At 40.3% G+C, this 16844-nt stretch overlaps 1 protein-coding gene across 3 annotated transcripts in view; it reads left to right on the forward strand.

Moving 5' to 3' along the window:
• The window catches only part of fgf14 (fibroblast growth factor 14), a 276918-nt gene that overhangs the window by 224406 nt on the left and 35668 nt on the right, over positions 1-16844 (forward strand). The window lies entirely within an intron of this gene.

The following is a 16844-nucleotide window of genomic DNA, read 5'->3' on the forward strand; positions in this document are numbered from 1 at the left end:
ATATTTTGAACATAATTTTGACACTGTATTTACCAGCGGAATTATTCATTACTTATCGTGTTAAGCAATGTCAGCTAAGATTTATCTGAGAGCCAGATGCAGTCATCAAAAGAGCCACATCTGGCTCTAGAGCCATCGGTTCCCTACCCCTGATATACAGTATCTATTTATTTTGTAAATCAATAAATCTGACATGAAATCGATTCAGTACAATACTTATAAAGTCATTTTTATTCTACACACCTTGTAAAATAATACTATATAAATTATAGCAAACTACATTATATTTTCCCCCAAAAAAGTTGTAGCTAATTTGTGAAGCGTTTATTTTTTTGCTAAAATGAAATTAATTACGGTATAAACCAGGGGTCCCCACACTTTTTGACTTAGGGGCCGCATTGAGTTAAAAAAATTGGGCCTGGGACTGGGCTTTGTGTGTGTGTGTGTGTGTGTGTGTGTGTGTGTGTGTGTGTGTGTGTGTGTGTGTGTGTGTGTATATATATATATATATATATATATATATATATATATATATATATATATATATATATATATATATATATATATATATATATACGTTAGGTCAGCAAAAACACACTAAGTCTGTTTCATCCCTACAAGCCTGTTTCGCAGGTTTCTCTGCTCTTTAGGGGATTTTATTGATTTGATTTTATTTTATTTTATTTATTATACTTAATGAACTAAAAATACCAAAGGGTGAAATAAAAAATAAGTAAAATGTAAAGTACTTTTATTGCTGATAATTTGTTCTGGACCTGACTGTAATACATTAATTGAAAAAAAAATTATTAATTCCACATCAAATATTTTTCGAGCTAATGCATGAAAACGTTCTAAACAGTAAATATTTTTCAACATTTTGAGAGTCTTCTAAATATCGAATAACACCCATATAAACACTTCTACACTTGTAAAGGCAGGAATGGATGCTGAGCCAATCAGTAGCCAAGATACTGAACAGTACACTCTAAATCAGGGGTGTCAAACTGGTTTTCATTTATACATGTATATATATAATACATTAACAATATGTTTTTTTTACATAAGCTGCAAAAAAAATATTATAGTTTTACTTTAAAAACGGGCATCTCAGTCAATTTTACAGTAAAAATAGTCTTCTTTTACAGCATATAAACAAATGGAATAAATGAAATTGAATGGAGAAACAATATCACTGTTTTCATCAGTAAAAATCAAGCAACAGAGCTACCAGTTTTCATTTAACGGTACAATCTTGTTGTTTTAATGATGTTTTTTTGTTTGTTCTTTAATGTCTTAGTGTATGGAAAAAAAGAGCACCGAAGATGATTTTACGGTGAAAAAAACTCAAGTCGGCTGAGTTTAACCGTGAAATCTACTGTTAATTTTACAGTCTACAATTGTATTGATCATTTGTTTTGAAATCATTGTACAGTACAGTATTTATCTTTATTTTAACAAAAAATATTTTTGGAATACATAGTATACTATTTTTATTTTGATAATATTTAATTTTAAAAGATTCGCAATTGCATGCATTACATATTTTTTAAATTGTTATAAGGGAAAAAACAAATATAATTAGTAAGAGAACATTAAGCCCTTTATTAACATTTTATTTCCAGGCTTTTGCGGGCCACTTAAAAAAAATGTGGCGGGCCAGATTTGGCCTCCCGGGCCTTCTGTTTGCCATGTGTTCTAAATGGTTGGGCTCTTATCTAGTTGCCAATACTGCTGTAGTATTGATATTTTAGGTCAACTTTGCCATTTTTATGCATTAGTGGTTTAGGCCAAAAATGCGTAGAATTTGCTAAAAAAAAACAACAACTGAACAACAAATAAAACAAATCTGCTATGTAGTGACCCTGCAATCTACAAAGTGTGATGTGGCCATGTGACTGTGCCACAAATACAATAAACAATCTGTTAGATTTGTACGGTATACCGGTATTAGTATAGTACCGCGATACTAATGAATTATATTCGGTACTATAACGCCTCTGAAAAATACCGGTCCCGCATAGCCCCCATGCGCTTAGGTCATCGTCACGTTGTGTCATTTCATTGCTGGTTTACGAGCAGAGGAGCCTGTTTGGCAGCGCACAATCACGGAGTACTTACAAGCAGACACATTGTGTTGACAGAAAAGGGAGAACGGACACATTTTGTCTTAAAAACTAACGATTAAGGTGAAGTTTTAACACTGAAACACCCTCAGGAAGAGGTTCTTTAAGACATGGCTAGCTAGTTAGCGGCTAATCTCCATCGTCCGTTGGCAGTGTTTTAGCTACTTCTAGATCAGTAATCCTCGCCTCCATGGCGACAAATAAAGTACGTTTCTTACAAGTATCATTATCACTGCAGGACGAGGAATAGCTAAACAAGCTTCACTACAAAATGTAAACAAACGTCATTGGTGTATCGACACCCAAAATCCACTGTAATGATACCAAGTACGGTAGTGTATCTAGTCGATACTACTATGGTTACATCAATATTTTTTGTCATCACATCTTCTTTTATTAAAAAAAAAATACATTATGTTTATAAACTCAGGAAATATGTCCCTGGACACATGAGGACTTTGAATATGACCAATGTATGATCCTGTAACTACTTGGTATCGGATTGATACCCAAATTTGTGGTATCATCCAAAACTATGTAAATTATCAAACAAGAAAAGAATAAGTGCTTTTTACATTTTAACAGAAGTGAACATGTTAAAAGAGAAAGTAAGCAGATAATAACAGTAAATGAACAAGTAGATTAATAATTCATTTTCCAACACGAGTCCTTAATAATGTTGACAAAATAATAGAATGATAAATGACACAATATGTTGTCCTGCATAGACTAATTAGGAGCCTTTGTTTGTTTACTTGCTAATAGTAGACAAGTTGTCTTTTGTGTTCACTATTTTATTTAAGGAAACACTTGAAATAAGAAACATATGTTTAATGTACCCCAAGATTTTTGTTAAAGGGGAACATTATCACAATTTCAAAAGGGTTAAATACAATAAAAATCAGTTCCCAGTGGCTTGTTGTATTTTTTGAAGTTTTTTTCTAAATTTTACTGGTCCCCGAATATCCCTAAAAAAAGCTTTAAAGTGCTTGATTTTCGCTATTTGCGTTGCGACTATCCATTTCCCTGTGACGTCATACAGTGCTGCCAATGTAAACAAACAATGGCGAATACCACAGCAAGATATAGCGACATTAGCTCGGATTAAGACTCGGATTTCAGCGGTTTAAGCGATTCAACAGATTACGCATGTATTGAAACGGATGGTTGGAGTATGACAGTATTGAAGAAGAAACTGAAGCTATTGAGCGAATAGCTATTGACGCTATTCATAGCCATAGCATGGCCGAATAGCTGCGTTAGCATCGCCGGTAAAATGTGCGGACCAAACGATCAGGACTTTCGCATCTCGTAACACTGGAGCAACTTAAATCCTTCGATTGGTAAGTGTTTTTTTCGCATTAAATGTGGGTGGAAGGAAACGTAATATAGTTGCAAATGCATCTGCAGGTTATCCATACATCTCTGTGCCATGTCTGCTTTAGCACCGCCGGTAAATAGCATGTTAGCATCGATTAGCGTAGCATGTTAGCATCGATTAGCTGGCAGTCAACATCAACAAAACTCACCTTTGTGATTTCGTTGACTTTATAGTTGCAAATGTATCTGCAGGTTATCCATACATCTCTGTGCCATGTCTGCCTTAGCACCGCTGGTAGATAGCATGTTAGAGTCATTTAGCGTAGCATGTTAGCATCGATTAGCTGGCAGTCACGCCGCAACCAAATATGTCTGATTAGCACATAAGTCAACATCAACAAAACTCACCTTTGTGATTTCGTTGACTTTATTGTTGCAAAAGCATCTGCAGGTTATCCATAGATCTCTGTGCCATGTCTGTCATCGCCGGTAAAATGTGGAGACACTCTGGCACCTTCAATGGGGGTCTGGCGGCAGACATTTTCGCATCTTCGGGCCAGTGGTGCAACTTGAATCCCTCCCTGTTAGGTTTGTTACACCCTCCGACAACACACCGACGAGGCATGATGTCTCCAAAGTTCCCAAAAATAGTCGGAAGAACGGATAATAACAGAGCTGAGACCCGGTGTTTGTAATGAGTTGAAAATGACAATGGCGGCTGTATTACCTTGGAGACGTCACGTTCTGACGTCATCGCAAAAAGAGCGATAAACAGAAAGGCGTTTAATTTGCCAAAATTCACCCATTTAGAGTTCGGAAATCGGTTAAAAAAATATATGGTCTTTTTTCTGCAACATCAAGGTATATATTGACGCTTACATAGGTCTGGTGATGATGTTCCCCTTTAAAATAAAGCCAATAACGCAATTTTTTGTGGTCCCCTTTATTTACAAAAGTACCGAAAAGTATCAAAATAAGTTTAGTACCAGTACCGGTACCAAACAATTGGTATCGGGACAACACTACAATCTGTACATAAAAGCAGGTCGTCAGCCATTTTTTCCCCCCATTTTCAACGCGACCTTGCAAGCTCTGAATGGAGTATTTCCTATTTCCCAGCAGCCTTGAATGCAGCATCTTTTTCATAGAGCTCTAAAAACACTTGCAGAGTGTCAAATCTGTTTTGATTCTAATCAACTCTCTCAAATAATAATAATAATCATTATTCCATGTATATAAAACCATGTCGCCTCTTTTCATGGCGTTGATGCGTTCGCCATCGCCCGTGAATGAGATGGGCGCCCTTCAAAGTGTCTCTCATTGAGTTGAGATTGGCGTGCTCCTCCTGCTGCTCCTTTCTTCTTCATCTGCTGGCGTGCTAATGGAGGTTGTGATCAGCCGCCCACTCCACAAGGCCTTTTTAGTCCGGTAATGGCAGCCTTGTGAGACGCTCGCTCCTTCATCCTCCTACTCCTCCTCCTCCTCCTCCTCCTCCGAAAGGCAGCTCTCCTGCCATTACGGCTTTGTCCACCTGCTTCTTCCTGCCCATTCGTCCTGTTAGATGCTCTTGCATTTAAATTTTGTCCAAAAAATCTTTATTTCCACGCCGCTAAACCTGTTGGTGAGAAACGTTTTAACCAGCCTCACTTTCCCCGAGACCGAAGACTGACTCACACATTGGATGACGCACCTAAATAATGACGAGTCCACGTCTCATATTCCTTTGTGTGGCGGGGCCTCAAGCGCCGCGTGGAGATGCTATCAAAGCGCAGCACAAAGGAAGCACCTCAGAACAAAAGGGAGCGCTCGCTTCGTCAGACTGCCGCGTTTCTACCTGGGATAATTCATCTTCCAGTCGCACGTTCCCTCTGGGGTTCAACCAGGAGTTTGGAAAATGTCCTCCCTCATTGAGACCCCACCTTTATTTACTCACGCATGAAAGCCCAGACGTATACGACATACGATACAGATGATATTTAACGTAATGCATGTTAACGACGCATTCTAGTTGACTTTGACTGCGACAAGCGATAAATTGCATCCTCGCAGGCAAACGGCCGAATAACGCCCCTCCACAGTGTGAAGCCGTGTCTATTTTTATTTTTTTTTGTCCCATCCTTCTTCTCAGGTAAATCATATTGTTGATGTAGACATGTACACATTTACTTTACAAATGAGAAGTGTGGGATACTTCTCTTGTTGCCTTATTTGTATTTGACTTTACTAAATGGAATTATAGAAGAGATGTCCGATAATATCGGACTGCTGATATTATCGGACGATCAATGCTGTGAAATGTCATATCGGAAATTATTGGTATCTGTTTCAAAAAGTAAAATGTATGACTTTTTAAAACGCCGCTGTACGGAGTGGTACATAGACGTAGGGAGAAGTACAGAGCGCCAATAAACCTTGAAGGCACTGCCTTTGCGTGCCAGCCCAATCACATAATATCTACAGCTTTTCACACACACAAGTGAATGCAAGTCATAATTGGTCAACAACCATACATGTCACACTGAGGGTGGCCGTATAAACAACTTTAACACTGTTACAAATATGCGCCACACTGTGAACCCACACCAAACAAGAATGACAAACACTTTTCGGGAGAATATCTGCACCGTAACACAACATAAACAAACCAGAACAAATACCCAGAACCCCTTCCAGAACTTACTATTCCGGGACACTACAATATACACCCCCGCTACTCCTTACCCCCCCAACTCAACCCCGCCCACCTCAACCTCCTCATGCTCTCTCAGGGAGAGCATGTCCCAAATTCAAAACTGCTGTTTTGAGGCATGTAAAAAAAATAATGCACTTTGTGACTTCAATAATAAATATGGCAGTGCCATGTTGGCATTTTGTTCCATAACTTGAGTTGATTTATTTTGAAAAACCTTGTTACATTGTTTAATGCATCCAGCGGTGCATCACAACATAATTAGGCATAATGATGTGTTAATTCCACGACTGTATATATCGGTATCGGTTGATATCGGGATCGGTAATTAAGAGTTGGACAATATCGGAATATCGGATATTGGCAAAAAAAGCCATTATCGGACATCTCTAATTTATAGTATTATTTGGTGCAGCCGAGTCGGAGCATAGGGGTTGGAAAGAGGAAAAAAAAGAAAGACAGAGGAGGATATTGTGGGGAAAAAAAGGGAGATTAGACAGAGAGACAAAAACAACAGCAAACACAACAATAACAATAACAACAACAACAATAGAACATCAGCAAATAGAATATGTACAAAGAGGCAGTTAGCGAAATAAATAATACAGAAATTTCAATGAACATTATTACACTACAAATGGAGCAATACAAATACCAATAGAAATAGCACTATTGATAATGAATAATAACAATAAGTACCTCTATTATCAACAATTCAATTGTTCTAATGCAACAATACATATATGTAATGATAACATGAAATACAAACCCCGTTTCCATATGAGTTGGGGAATTGTGTTAGATGTAAATATAAACGGAATACAATGATTTGCAAATCATTTTCAACCCATATTCAGTTGAATGCACTACAAAGACAATATATTCTATGTTCAAACTCATAAACTTAATTTTTTTTGCAAATAACAATTAACTTAGAATTGCATGGCTCCAACACGTGCCAAAGTAGTTGGGAAAGGGCATGTTCATAACTGTGTTATATCACCTTTTCTTTTAACAACACTCAATAAACGTTTGGGAACTGAGGAAACTAATTGTTGAAGCTTTGAAAGTGGAATTCTTACCCATTTTTGTTTTATGTAGAACTTCAGTCATTCAACAGTCTCCGCTGTCGTATTTTACGCTTCAAAATGTGCCACACATTTTCGATGGGAGACAGGTCTGGACTGCAGGCGGGCCAAGAAAATACCCGCACTCTTTTTTTACGAAGTTACGCTGTTGTAACACTTGTCTTGCTGAAATAAGCAGGGGCGTCCATGATAATGTTGCTTGGATGACAACATATGTTGCTCCAAAACCTGTATGGACCATTCAGCATTAACGGTGCCTTCACAGATGTGTAAGTTACCCATGCCTTGGGCACTGATACACATAATACCCATATTATGTGGGTATTATGTGTATTGGTATGGATATTATGTATAATACCCATACCATCACAGATGCTGGCTTTTGAACTTTGTGCCTATAACAATCCGAATGGTTATTTACCTCTTTGTTCTGGAGGACACCACGTCCTCTGTTTCACACTAGAGTTTTAACTTGCACTTACAGAATTAGCGACAAACTGTAGTTACTGACAGTGGTTTTATGAAGTGTTCCTGAGCCCATGTAATAAATGAATAATAAATGGGTTTTACTTGTATAGCGCTTTTCTACCTTCAAGGTACTCAAAGCGCTTTGACACTACTTCCACATTTACCCATTCACACACACATTCACACACTGATGGAGGGAGCTGCCATGCAAGGCGCTAACCAGTACCCATCAGGAGCAAGGGTGAAGTATCTTGCTCAGGACACAACGGACGTGACGAGGTTGGTACTAGGTGGGGATTGAACCAGGGACCCTCGGGTTGCGCACGGCCACTCTCCCACTGCGCCACGCCGTCCCATGATAATGATATCCTTTACACACTGGTGTCGGTTTTTGATGCAGTACCACCTGGGGGATAAGAAGTCCGTAATATCATTGCTTACGTGCAGTGATTTCTCCAGATTCTCTGAAATTTTTGATGATTTTACGGACCGTAGATGGTAAAATCCCTAAATACCATGCAATAGCTCGTTGAGAAATGGGTTTCTAAAACTGTTTGACAATTTGCTTACAAAGTGGTGACCCTCACCCCATCCTTGTTTGTGAATTACTTTGCATTTCATGGAAGCTGCTTTTATACCCAATCATGGCACCCAACTGTTCCTAATTAGCCTGCACACAGTGGGATATTCCATATAAGTGTTTGATGAGCATTCCTCAACTTTATCAGTATTTATTGCCACCTTTCCCAACTTCTTTGTCATGTGTTGCTGGCATCAAATTTTAAAGTTAATGATTATTTGCAAAAATAAAAACATTTATCAGTTTGAACATCAAATATGTTGTCTTTGTAGCATATTCAACTGAATATGAGTTGAAAAGGATTTGCAAATCATTGGATTCCGTTTATATTTATATCTAACAGAATTTCCCAACTAATATGGAAACGGGGTTTCCATATGAGAAGTCAACTATATTAACCTTGTAGATTGTTATAGTAAAAATAGGTTACTATAACAATAACAATAGAAATAACAATAGGAAGTCGTGTTTAAATCACTAATTCTTCACAAGAAGCTATTCTAACCGCTAAGCTAGAACTCTTGAATAAAGACCGGGTTGGGCGGATCGATACAAGCATCGACGGTAACAATAGAATAGTATTGGGACTGCGCGACATAGATATACGATATGAATGATAGAAATTTGGCCAGTGATTCAGTTTTTCATACTATTTTAATATTGTGATGTGTCTTGTCTGCAAATCTGACAGCGACAAGCGAATTAATGCAACGTAGCGTTCTAGCTAGCGGCTAACTTCCCTCCGACGCCATTTCTCAGTCGGTAATCCTCGCCTTTATGGTGACATGAACTATGTTTCTTACAAGTATCATCCCTGGCGGACAAGGAATACTTAAAAAAGGAGGATATTTTAACTGCTAACCACAAGATGGCGCTCTTGAATGTATGTAAACAAAGATGGGCAGATCGATAAAAATATGGACATTAATGGTATTATAGTGTTGTGGTTACACGATATAAATGATATGAAGTTGGCCAGTTTTTAATACTATTGTAATATTGTGATATATTGTGTCTGCAAATTTGACGGAATTGTACGGAATATGTACTGAACTGTGCAATCTACTAATAAAAGTTTCAATCAATCAATCCATCAGACAGCGACAAGTGAATAAACGTTACGTAGCATCCTAGCTAGCGGTTAACTTCCCTCAGACGCAATATCTCAGGCGATAAACTTCACCTCCATGGCGACAATCAAATTAAAGGCCTACTGAAATGTCATACTTGATAATTTTGCGATATTGCCATATTTTTGCTGAAAAGATTTAGTAGAGAACATCCACGATAAAGTTTGCAACTTTTGGTCGCTAATAAAAAAGCCTTGCCTGTACCGGAAGTAGCAGACGATGTGCGCGTGACGTCACTGGTTGTGGAGCTCCTCACATTGTTTACAATCATGGCCACCAGCAGCTAGAGCGATTCAGACCGAGAAAGCGACAATTTCCCAATTAATTTGAGCGAGGATGATAGATTTGTGGATGAGGATAGTCAGGGTGAAGGACTAGAAAAAAAAAAAAAAGACAAGGGCAGTGGGAGCGATTCGGATGTTATTAGACACATTTAGTAGGATAATTCTGGAAACTCCCTTATCTGCTTATTGTGTTACCAGTGTTTTAGTGAGATTATATAGTCATACCTGAAAGTAGGAAGGGTGTGGCGACCGCCAGTGTCTCTGAGGGAAGCCACAGAGGAGCCAAGAGAGTCGCAGCTGCCTCTTCTACTGCTGCAGGAGGAATGACACGAGCTACGCTCATGTCTACGGTAAGAGCCAACTTATTAGCACAATTTTTTCACCGAAACCTGCCGGTTGACATGTGGTCGGGAACCATGTTCGCTTGACCGCTCTGTTGCATATTAAAGCTTCACCGTCATAGGGAATGTAAACAAAGAAACACCGGCTGTGTTTGTTTTGCTACAGCCGACCGCAATACACCGCTTTCCACCAACATCTTTCTTTTTTGTAGTCTCCATTATTAATTGAACAAATTGCAAAAGATTCAGCAACACAGATGTCCGGAAATCTGTGTAATTATGCGATTAAAGCAGACTACTTATAGCTTGGATCGGGCTGGAAGAACATGTCCGCTACAACCAATTACGTGATAAGCACGCGTCAACATAAGCGTGATCATTCCGCGACGTTTTCAACAAGAAACTCGTGGGAAATTTAAAATTGCAATTTAGTAAACTAAAAAGGCCGTATTGGCATGTGTTGCAATGTTAATATTTCATCATTGATATATAAACTATCAGACTGCCTGGTGGGTAGTAGTGGGTTTCAGTAGGCCTTTAAACATTGAGAAGACTATAATTTCAGTAAGTAGATCATGCATACTTTGTGTAAATGATTCCTCCGCAATAAACAGATTTTTAGTTTGTTTGTTGTTAAGTTCTTGTTCACCTCGTAAAGGGTTGTATTTCCCGCATTCACCTGAAGACTTGGTGTTTCTGATGCAGGAATGAATTGGTTGTGCCACTGCTTTTCTTTTTTTAATTTTAATTTTTTTTATAAACTCTGCAGCTTTCAGTCATTTGTTCCACGCCTGTTGCCGCAAAACCTAACCACTGACAACAATTTTCTTTTCATGGAACAAACTTCGCGCTATCGTTAGCGTTACAAATAGCCGTGTTTTGGTATGTGTGCCGCGAAGGAGGTAAGGGGAAGGCAAAAAAAATCGATTTAAATATTTTTTTTTAAATCGTCTGCAACAAAAAACTTGAATCCCTGTGGCGCCCTGGCAGCCCGGGCTGTTTGGGTTGGGCTCTCTGGGCAACCGGGGCCGTACTCTGGCTCCCACGCACACTGGGAGTCAAATATTTTGTACATACAAACACACATATACTCACAAACACACACCGTTATTCATACATACAAACATACATACATAGGTACCTTCGATCCCACATACATACACAAATACAGTACATACCTACATACTCCAAGTTTGTCCAGCTACACGCACTTTCATGGTACAAACATACACATACTGTACATATACATTCATTGTACAAACATTCATATACACAATCTGTACGTATACAAGTACATATACATACATACATTCACTCATGCACATAATCACGTTTCATCAAACATATATTAACGTTGTTGCCCTAGGGCAGGGGTCGGCAACCTGCGGCTCCGGAGCCGCATGCGGCTCTTTGATCACTCTGATGTGGCTCAGCTGCTAAATTGCCGACCCCAACGACTGTTCCGTGAGATTTCTCTGTGACTGCGTGGGTTCCCTTGGGGTACTCTGGCTTCCTCCCACCTCCAAAGACATGCACCTGGGGATAGGTTGATTGGCAACACTAAATTGGCCCTAGTGTGTGAATGTGAGTGTGAATGTTGTCTGTGTTGGCCCTGTGATGAGGTGGCGACTTGTCCAGGGTGTGCTCCGCCTTCCGCCCGAATGCTGCTGAGATGCTCCAGCACCCCCCACAACTCCGAAAGGGAAAAGCGGTAGAAAAATGGATGGATGGTCGAAAATAACTTTCATAAGCAACATATAGATTCACCCGGTCACAACTTTAAACACACCTTCATACTCTCAGATCGATACCGGGAGTGCATTAAAAAGCTTGTTTTGATGTCGCACCTCACCGTTATAATCAATCAATCAATCAATGTTTATTTATATAGTCCTAAATCACAAATGTCTCAAAGGACTGTACAAACCACTACGACTACGACATCCTCGGAAGAACCCACGTAAGGGCAAGGAAACCTCACACCCAGTGGGCAAGGAGAAATCACACCCAGTGGGACGCCAGTGACAATGCTGACTATGAGAAACCTTGGAGAGGACCTCAGATGTGGGCAACCCCCGCCCTCTAGGGGACCGAAAGCAATGGATGTCGAGCGGGTCTAACATGATATTGTGAAAGTTCAATCCATAGTGGCTCCAACACAGCCGCAAGAGTTCAGTTCAAAGCGGATCCAAGACAGCAGTGAGAGTCCCGTCCACAGGAAACCATCCCAAGTGGAGTCGGATCAGCATCGTAGAGATGTCCCCAACCGATACACAGGCAGTCCATCCTGGGTCCCGACTCTGGACAGCCAGTACTTCATCCATGGTCATCGAAACGGACCCCCTCTACAAGGGAGGGGGGGACCGAGGAGAAAAAGAAAAGAAGCGGCAGATAAACTGGTCTAAAAAGGAGGTATATTTAAAGCAGGGGTCAGGAACCTTTTTGGCTGAGAGAGCCTTACAAGCCAAATATTTTAAAAAGTATTTCCGTGGGAGCCATAAAATATATTTTTTTAACACTGAATACAAGTAAATGCGTACATTTTTAAGTAAGACCAACATTTTTAGAGTATAATAAGTCTCTTATTCTTTTTAATAACATTGTTATTCTGAAGCTAACCAACAATAAATAAAATAATTCTAACCGTTAACGCGACTTCTTGAAAAAGTGCGGTAGAAACCGGATGAATGGATTAAATTGCATGAGAATGTTTTATATTTTGAACGTTATTTTTGTCAGCTAAGATTTATCTGAGAGCCCGATGCAGTCATCAAAAGAGCCACATCTGGCTCTAGAGCCATCGGTTCCCTACCCCTGATTTAAAGGCTAGAGTATACAAATGCGTTTTAAAGTGAGACTTAAATGCTTCTACTGAAGTAGCATCTCGAACTGTTACCGGGAGGGCATTCCAGAGTACTGGAGCCCGAACGGAAAACGCCCTATGCACATGCATCCAAAAATGCGCTCAAGCTCACGCCAAAAAACATGAACCTTATGAATTGATGACGAGCATCCAAATTTGTAACAATATCTACAAGTCAGACAAGAACAAATTTATCATGGGTCCCCTTTAAAGGTTCTGCCTATGTTTTTAGAACTCAACGTCACAGTCCCTGTTTGTCAGGGTATTTTCTTGACTGACAGTCGTTGTCCGACAAGTATATTCTACACCACGCTGACATTGTGTGAAAGAAAGCGCACAGTTTGACTCTGTTCTGAACAAAATGCAGAGACCTCAATAATTACTTCCAACACAACAACTTCCTGCTGGCCAGACACATCCCACCAATAGGGAGCTCCTAGGGCTGTTTCCATTCGTGGTGAGTGAACAAGCCCAAACAATGCTTGTGTAGGAGAATCACCTCAGCGAGGTGTTGGTGTCGACACCTACTGTAGCTCCTATCAGCATATGGAGAGCGTCGTAAAAATGTAAATCCACAACCTCACACAAGTATAGCACCTTCTCATAAGACACCGGCAGTGTAAAGTGTGTGTGTGTGCGCTTTGCGGTGTCAGTGCCTAACAGATGGTTTTGCGTGAACCTGTTTAAGTGGTGTTGATGGCAAATGTGCCGTTACCGTTGCGTACGTGCCCTTGTCAACTGCGGCGGTCTGTCATCCACCATGACACACTCATACGTGATCTCACAATACTGTCCTTGTCTTCTTTGCGCCTTTGAACGTTGCATAAACAGAACCTATTACAGTCGTCCGTCATTAATGTAAACCGGCGGTTACCAACCCGCCGATCATCAATCTACCGGTGGATCTTTGGGACCCCAACCGGTCGATCGAATATATTGGAAAAATAAAAGTATTAATATGACATCAGTGACACACCAAACCCGGAGAATGACCAACAGACCCGCCATCAAGCTGCAACTATCCAGGGTAAATCCCACCTAACCTTATCCTTGTCCACACACAACAATGCCACCGTTTAAGACCTCTCCGCAAGTCATAGTCACCTCCAGTTAGGGCTGGGCGAAATATCGATATACGATTATAAATGGCTGGTTTGTCCCTGTGCGATATAGAAAATGACTATATCGTAATATTCGAGTAGACGTTCTCACGCAGTTGTATTTAGCTGCGGGTATTACACTACTGGCCCTCCTCGCACTTTCCTGTGTCTCCTTCTCACAGACAAGCAGGCGCACATTCTTACATACGTCACATACGTACACGTCATACCTCACATACGTACACGCCCTCGCCCAGCAGAGAGGTAGCGGCATGGCTAACATTAGCTGTGATGCTAGTGAGTTGTTGCGAGAGAAAGAAGGTGCGAATCTCGTAACAAATGAAGGAAGAATTAATTCCAAAGAAAAACAGCACGGGGCCCATCGTCTGGCGGTGGTTCGGCTTCAAGTGGGAATATGTCGAATAGACAATTTTAATTTGTCATGTGTGGGGCATAAGCCTTGCTACCAAAAGTAGCATTACTGCTAATATGTAGCATCATTTGAAAAGTCACCTGCTAATAACTTTAATAAATACAGTTTTGGTAAATTGACTTAGTTGTGATTTCCTTCTCTGCATGAAAGTTTAAAAGTAGCATATATTAGTGCAGTATGAAGAAGAATGTTTTAATGTAGACACATAGAATCTTGGCTTCACGGTGGCAGAGGGGTTAGTGCATCTGCCTCACAATACGAAGGTCCTGCAGTCCTGGGTTCAAATCCAGGCTCGGGATCTTTCTGTGTGGAGTTTTCATGTTCTCCCCGTGAATGCGTGGGTTCCCTCTGGGTACTCCGGCTTCCTCCCACCTCCAAAGACATGCACCTGGGGATAGGTTGATTGGCAACACTAAATGGTTCCTAGTGTGTGAATGTGAGTGTGAATGTTGTCTGTCTATCTGTGTTGGCCCTGTGATGAGGTGGCGTGTGAATGTGAGTGTGAATGTTGTCTGTCTATCTGTGTTGGCCCTGCGATGAGGGGGCGACTTGTCCAGGGTCTCCCCTGCCTTCCGCCCGATTGTAGCTGAGATAGGCGCCAGCGCCCCCCGCGACCTCGGAAGGGAATAAGCGGTAGAAAATGGATGGATGGATGGACATAGAATCACCACACTGCTGTGATTATATGTATCAAGTGTTCATTCAAGGCTAAGGCAAAACACCGAGAAATATATCGTATATCGCAATATGGCCTAAAAATATTGCAGTATTAAAAAAAGGCAATATCGCGCAGCCCTACCTCCAGTGTTGCTTTGTGTGCAAGTTCCTAAATGTAACTTATCCGAACAATATCCAGTGTTGTGGTATTTTAATTAACTGGAATCCAGTGTGTTGTGGGGCCCCATTGTAGTGAATCACACCTGAGACATAAATTAATCAAATCTTTATTAGCCACGTAAACAGTGTGATACAGAACATTTTACATCAATCAATCTAGGGATCTAGATATCTGGTCAGAACATTCCTCACTCTTTTGCCTTCATTTTCCATTCGTTTTTGGTGACTTTATATACTATGGACCTAGACATTGAGTCCGCGACATACATGGCGGACAATAACTGATACAGTCTGCTTTGCCAGTCCAAAAGCATCCACCGTTTTCCATAGTTTTCCCTTGACAGCCAGGTAATACAAAGCACACGCAACCTTTTTTATCACATCCACTAGAGCCCGCATTCTTGTTGTTTCTCCTTCGACAAATGGACACAGTTTTTCCCTAAGTAGAATCACAGCTGACCTGGACATTGGAAAGTTCTCTTGGCGTCTGAGAAGTGTTGTATCCCAAATAGCTGCAATCGCTTTCTCTTAAGGTATTCATGTGTGATTTCCATAACCGTCTGTACGGACCGAAGGAGAAACACGACCATGTCTGGATGACTCGCCTTCATACTTCCAGTGGTCAGCTCAGAGTTACGAAATCGCTTTATTATGAAGCTGGCTGTGGCGCGTTCTTTCTCACGTCACTTTCTGTGTGGGCGCGGCCTTTCTGGCCTCACTTCGTCTCCAAACTCAGTTTCTAAACACTCAATGAGTCCATACAAAGCTAAGAGCCGGAGATTGAAGAAATACACACCGCACTTAGCCGTGTAAAAATTTGTCCGAGGAGGGGGACCTTAAACGTTGCTTTTGTGTGGCTGAAATTGGGCTTAAGCTAAATAATTATTCATGGCCTCAGGCCACTTCTACACTAAGCCGACTAGGGTAAATCCCACCTAACCTTATCCTTGTCTACACACACACTGCCACCGTTTAAGCCCCTCGACCCCTTCCATCCGCCGGCGCAACGCAACCGAGTACGCTCTTCTTGCCTTCTGAGCAAGAGAACTTTCGGATTGTCCAGGTCAGCTGCGATTCTACTTAGCGAAAAAGTTTGTCTATTTGTCGATGGTGAGACAACGAGAATATTGCCATCGCTATGGTATATTCTTTTATAACCTGTTTTGATTGATAGTCCACAATTGCAGAAAGTTTAACGAGCTGAATATTACATTTTAGTAATAATTAGGTAGAGAAGGTTAAAACATTGTCATGCAGATCTATGAATGCCATTAACTTGCACTACTTTGCAGAAGTTTGGGGCAATAATAACATAAGTACACTATATATCCACTTATCACCCTGCAGAAGAAAGCAATAAGGGTCATTTATAAGGCAGGCTACAAGGATCACAAAAATTAATTTTTCTTACATTTAAATTTGAAATTAAAAGATCTTGTGAATCTACAAACAGTGCAAATTACATATAAAGCAAAAAAGAATGTGCAAAAGTTTTTCACTGAAAGGAAAGGGGGTTATAATTTAAGGGGTATTTTAAATCTTAAAATTCAGAAGGTACGCACAACTTGAAGAAGCTTTTGTATTT

The sequence above is a fragment of the Nerophis ophidion genome, linkage group LG19, assembly GCF_033978795.1.
Source record: "Nerophis ophidion isolate RoL-2023_Sa linkage group LG19, RoL_Noph_v1.0, whole genome shotgun sequence".
NCBI classification, from domain to species: Eukaryota; Metazoa; Chordata; class Actinopteri; order Syngnathiformes; family Syngnathidae; genus Nerophis; species Nerophis ophidion.